The following is a 6,686-nucleotide window of genomic DNA, read 5'->3' as shown; positions in this document are numbered from 1 at the left end:
AGTTGCTTTTTGAGTGGGGTGGTCCTTTTTCTTCATATGGGGGTAGTTTTCAGTCCTTTTTCTGTTTCCTGGCAACTTAGGGATTTCGTATCTTACATATGGGACTTTTGGCCACGCCTGTGATTTTCTTCAGTAGAAAGTTAATTTACTTGTTCCTCTCCTTTAGGGCAGAGACCCTGCTTTTGCCTTTCTTTGTAGCTCTAGTACTTGCTTTCAAAGAGCTTACATTCTACTGAGGGGAGGGAGACCTAAAATTGCATTAATGAATTTTAGATAAATAAGCTGCTGCTGTTTCATCCATTGCCACCATGAAAGCATGAGTATATGACCCAGCTGTTGCTTCTGCTCTGTTCCACTTGGATGAAGTAGTGTCAGATTCTGCTATAACCTTGTGGGTTTTGAAAGATTGGGAGAATGGGTCACCAGAAACCCAGGAGCTAGAGCCCAGGCCACAGTTTGCAGTCTGCCAGTACAGCTCTAAGGAGTGACAGGGATCCAGTCCAGTGGTAATTGATTTTGTAGCAGAGCTATGAGGTACTTACTACAAGAGGGAGCGAATTGTCCGTCAGCTATACCATATTTGGAAGCAAAGATGGTGGGCAAATGCTTTGTAGAGAGTGCTTTAAATTTGAATCCATTCTCCCCAGGGGCTGAGGTAGTAGGTATATAGGGGAGAGTGTGTCCCCCAGGTGTTAGGGATGGGGAATGTTTGTAGTTATGTTCTTGCTGTATCTTCTCAGTAAATATCCCTTTATAAAAGCTAATTGATGTTAATAGGTAAAGTGAAACTGGGACATTAACAATAAGCAGTCAAAACTGAGAAATACATACTGGAATTAGTGCTAGAGTCAATTGTTAGTCAGCCAATAAATATTTATTAGGCATTTATTATATGCCAGGCATTGTATTAAGCATTGGGGATAAAAAAAAGAGCCAAAAGACAGCCCTGGCCCTTAAGGAGTTCAAAATCTAATTACCAAATAAGGCAACCAAGAGAGTATCAATTGCTAATGACTTCTATCCCTATTTTTTCCATTTAAATAAAATACTTTTTATTATGAGAATAGTCTACTCACCTAGACAAAGGTATGTTAGAAGGGAAAAGATCTTTTAAAAGGGTTATTAGAACCCTGAGGAGGAGATATAGTCTTGTTTAGGAACCCAACTTGTCTCCTAGAATGGGAGCTGGGATAAGTACTCCAATTTCTATAAAGGCTACATCAATGTCAGCTAGTATTACTGACTGACAACCATTGTCATTGCAAACCTCCTAGTGTGAGGGAATGGTCCCACCTAATCAGTCTCTGATGGATGGGAGAGTAAAAAGGTGAGGGTAATGGAGAATATGTTGCTGTTGTTACATCACAAACATCTTGGGACTTATAATTAGAGAAAAAGTCATGGAAAATCCACTTTTATAACTAGCTTTCTTCTTGACTGTTTCCAGAGCTGGTCTGCTTGCTCCTTAAAGGCTACCAGGGTGAAATGGAACCTCAGCCAGTCATCCTCATCCAATGACCAACACATTGTAGTGTTATTGGTTGTTCATTCATGTTGTTTAGGTAACCCCTTATTGTTCAGGAAAATTCCTAAACGTCTTCTTTACAAATTAAAAAAAGTTTTCTTTTTTATCTGTTATTGCACACTTCCTCCCCCTCCTTTGTAAGTTTTCTTGTAGTGCTTTTTTACATGCCCTCTTTTAAAAATTAATTTATTTTGAATTACCAACAATCACTTCCATAAGCTTTTGGGGTTTAAATTTTTCTCCCCCTCCCTCCTCACCTCCCTCTCTAAGACGGTGCACAATCTGATGTAGGCTATACATATACATTCCTGTTAAACATATTTTCATGTTAGTTATGTTGTAAGGAAGAATTAAAACCAATAGGAGGAACCACAAGAAAGAGGAAACAAAACAAAACAGAAGAAAAAAAAAGAGCAAATAGTATGCTTTCATCTGCCTTCAAACTCCATAGTTCTCTCTCTGGATGTGGATAGCATTTTCCATCATGAGACTTTTGGAGATGTCTTAGATCCTTGCATTGCTGAGAAGAGCTAAGTCTATCAAAGTTAGTCATCGCACAACGTGGCTATTACTGTGTACAATGTTCTTTTGGTTCTGCTCACTTCACTCAGCATCAGTCCATACAAGTCTTTCCAGGTTTTTCTGAAGTCCACTTGCTCATCATTTCTTATAGCACAATAGTATTCCATTACATTCACATACCACAACTTGTTCAGCCATTCCCCAATTGATGGGCATTCCCTCAATTTCCAATCCTTTGCCACCACAGAAAGAACTGCTATAAATGTTTTTGTACATGTGGGTCCTTTTCCCATTTTTATGATGTCTTTGGGATATAGCCCTAAAAGTGCTATTGCTGGGTCAAAGGGTATACACATTTTTATAGCCCTTTGAGCATAGTTCTGAATTGTTCTGTAAAATCATTGGATCATTTTACAACTCCACCAAAAATGTATTAGTTTTCCAGTTTTCTCACATCTTCTCCAACATTTATCATTTTCCTGTTCTGTCATATTGTACATGCCCTCTTTTAAAACACCTAAGAGGGTAGTGTGCTATTATTATTGTTTAGGATAAGGAAGAAACTTTTCAACTTTCTCTTAGCAATAGTCCTGTTGGTGGGGAACTTAGAAGAGCTAGGGGGAAATGGTAGTGATGGAATTGAGAGTGCCAGGTAGCTAGGGCTTGGTGTCTTAAGTGTAAAAGACTGTTACCCCACATGTAGCCTGGGAGTGTTGTGTGGTTTGAAGGGAGACAAAATGGACATCTGTATCCTCCTCTCTCCCAACTCTTCTCCAAGGGAGACTATTTCCTACCAGGAGGAGAAGCAGGAGGTTGGAGCTAAAGCTTGGCCACTCTGCTTTCCTCAGAGAAGGGGGTACTAGGCTAGAATTTCATCTATCTGTTCTCTCAAATATTATTTTTCTATGGGATGTGGTTTTCAGATTCAATCTAACTTCTGATCATTGTTTCATCAATGTGGGAAGCAGGACCTCAAGCTTTATATTGAAAGATTAACTCCCTTCTCACTAAATACCAATTCAACAGTCAATACACACAGGAGGTAGCAAACAGCAAAAACCAAAACAGAACAAAAATGAAAAAAAAAACCCCTCATTTATCGAAGCGAATAGCAAAATAGAAATCAGAGAAAGAATACATAGGAGAATATATACCAGATAATACAGTGAAGGAATTCTCCCATTGGGAGTGAGATAACTCAGCTCAACCAAAAAAGTTCTAGATTTCATCCAAAGAGAAGTTTCCTGAAGTCTCTAGTGTAGCAAATTGGGGGAAAAGACACGATGAAGACTGCCAGCTCCTACAATCTTTTTCTTCAGCAGCCTGAAGTGGGGCTGGCATATTGAATCTTCTCTCTCTAAGCTAGAAGCTAGAAGTGCTCTACACCTGAAGAGATGGAAAAACCTTAAGAAACTTAAGAGACTGATGAGGTCCCTTCTTTCCCACTCTCCAAATCTGCACGTGTAGGGCCAGTGGTTTCTACCAATGAGAAGAGTCATATCCCAAAAGGTTTGAGACCCTGGTTATGTAAGACTAGGGGGCTGGGAAAAATCGGCATTGGTCACTTGCTCTTCAACCCTGGCTATAGTCACATGCTGCCAAGGAATTGGAGCTAGGAATGCCTACAGGTCAGTTAATAATCACATGTATGTAACCTTTGAGTGGTATAATTTGGGGGATTTTTCATTTCCTCTACTTAATGTTACCAAAAAGATGATTTTGGAACACAGTGCCCTTCTCTAAGTCCATAGGTATAATTAAAAACTCCTCTTTTAGTTCACGTATTCACAAGACTCAAAATGTGAACAAGATTTTTTTAGCAGTTAATGGAAAGCAGCAGTAAATGATCTTGTAAAGTTTATAGAAAATAGAAGTACTCATCAGTAAGCAACTTTTTTCCTATTTCCTTCTTAAAGGGTCTTTTGATCCTGGGACAATTTCCCTTGGGCAGCTAGATGGGCTTTATTCAAATTCCCTGGGGACAATTTCCTAATAATAGTAATAGTATCTGGGGAAGGAAGGGAAGAGTAGCACCTTCTCTGACAATGTTTTGTAATCACTGCTACAATATTATATGACACTGTCACCTATATCTACGTGGAAAAAAAAAGATTATTTTTTTGGGTAAATGGTGGCGTCCTAGAGATAAAACCTAAATTAAGGAAAACTCCACTAAGCTTTAGTACATAGTAATTTGACTAAATTCTAGTTTTGGTAATTTTATTTTGCCCTCATAAATGCCCCTCTAACCTCAACAAGCTAAAGAGCAAGTGTGAATACAGAACAGAAGGCTGTTTCCTATCAACAATTTTCTGTTTTGTAAGAATGTAATTTTTGTTGAAATCTTAATGCTCTCTTTGGAATATTAGGTTCTTCAGTAGGACCTAATGACAACTATGCAAGTGAATATATTGACAAACTATTCATAGCAATAATTTCATCTATTTTTAAGAGGACTTTAAATAGTCACAAGGTTAATTTAAGCAAAACTTTGTATACCATTACAGTGTTTAAAAGCAAACAATGGTATCAAACATTTATTTTGTTTATTTATTTAGCCCCAACTATGGCTAAGGAAATATTTCCTAACCTCTTTTAGTTGTATCTATTGTAGAGAAATTCTTAATCTGAAACTTTGTGAGGTCCTACTCTGACAAGAGATTTAATAATCTATCATACAGCAAAATGGAGAAAATACTCTTAGGCCACAAACTTTTATAGAATACGAACAATGTCCATTCTTTATAGTACTTAATAGTACCTTTAAAATGTTGTTGTTTCATGTCTTGGTAAAGAATACTGGTTTGCCATTTCCTTCTCCCAGTGTGCCCCCATTTTACAAATGAGGAATTGAGGCAAATAGGAGTTAAATAACTTGCCCAGGGTCAAACACCTAGCAAATGTCTGAGGGTGGATTTGAACTCAGATTTTCCTGACTCCAGGATTGGTGCTCTATTCATTGCACCACTAGCTGCCCACCTTAAAAACAGGTGATCTCAAAAGTCTACCCTACCCCAAAGTTATCTACTTAAACCACTTTTCTTTTTAATATTTTTCACCTTCATGCTGCCCTTGGGTTTCTCCAGGGCCCCCAGCCAGACTTGGCTTCATTAAAAGTTATGTTTGTGTGTACGTATCCTTTTTTATCCTTTACCTTACTCCCTGTCAAAACCAGTTTTCAGCATGCTCTCACTTGGAAAGTTCCTGGAAAACTAATTTACACTAAGGTTTAACAGGGACTGCATGTTTCCCAGGAATTCTGGACATTTTCCCAGTGACTTAGCACAAGGAATGAAATTCTTATGTTGGATCTCCAGGAATCAGCATCAGATCAATAAAAGGTGTTTTGGAGGTGGAGGCCTCAAATCTAATTGTGTAAGCAGGGACTTATTCTTTCTACCTGCTAGACAAGCTTTGATCATATATGATTCTATGCAAAATGTTGGTTACTGGGTAATGGAAGAGGACCAAAATGATATCACTATGTCAGGTTCAGTGTACAATGTGTCTGACTGGTTGATCAGACCAATACAAGCTCAGAAGACTTTATACCACAGGTAGGGCACAAATAGTCCATGTGAACATTTGGAATGGAGATGTCTCTAAACTTTCACATCTCACTTTCTTTGAGCTACTGCAATTCTGCTTTGCTCATGGAGCACAGCATCTCTTTGATTCTATCATGCCATGCTGGGTGGTCCTGTGCCAGCATTTTCCATGTCTCTCAAATGATTCCAAATGCAAAATGTTACTGACAAATTAAACATAAATAAAAGACAAATTCGTTGCCCTTCCAGAGAACACATTTTGACTAACAGCATTACTTCATTGGGGCTTGTTTATTTTGCCTGAAGATGATACCTCTGCTTTGATGGTGCTAAGCAGTCAATTAGCATTTATTAAGTACCTCCTGTGCCAGGCTCTGTGCTAAACTCTGAGGATACAAAGAAACGCAAAGACAGGCCCTACTCTTAGAGTTTATAATCTAAGGTGGTAGAGAAAGAGACAACATACAGACAACTATGTATAAACAAGACATATACATGACAAATAGGAGAATCTCAGAGCGAAGGTTCTACGTCTTGTGAACTGTGAGATTAGCAGTTTTGGTTAGCTTTGTCGACATCCAGGGTTTTCTTGGCAAAGATAATGGAGTGGTTTGCCATTTCCTTCTTCAGTGGATTAAAGCAAACAGAGGTTAAGGGACCTCGCTAGGCTCACACAGCCAGTTAAGTGTCTGAAGCTGAATTTGAACTCAGGTCTTTCTGACTCCATGTCCAGCACTCTATCCACTGAGTCACCTAGCTGCCCCCTTTAGCTCTGTCAAATTTAGGCTTTATTCTAAGTCCTCTGCTGGTGAGGCTAGGCATTTTTATGGTACCAGTTCCATCTGTTAGGTATTTTGTTTATATACAAACTGAGCCACTACTTTAAGGATAGCAGCTAACTCATACAACGCTGCATTATTTTAGGGCTGTTCACCACACATTCTCTAAGCACTTAATTTGAGGGTCCTTTTCTTATCTTTGCTGTTAAGTCCTCAATTAAAAACAGCCAAAAACGCTTTTCGCGAAGGCTTCCAGAGCCCAGTGGGGGGGGGGTCAACATGCCCCGCCCAACATCTGTACAACGGACTTTG

The sequence above is a fragment of the Vombatus ursinus genome, unplaced genomic scaffold (genome assembly GCF_900497805.2).
Source record: "Vombatus ursinus unplaced genomic scaffold, bare-nosed wombat genome assembly UNPS02014812.1, whole genome shotgun sequence".
NCBI classification, from domain to species: Eukaryota; Metazoa; Chordata; class Mammalia; order Diprotodontia; family Vombatidae; genus Vombatus; species Vombatus ursinus.
The sequence above is the reverse complement of the archived record's forward strand: the minus strand, read 5'-3'. Positions refer to the sequence as shown.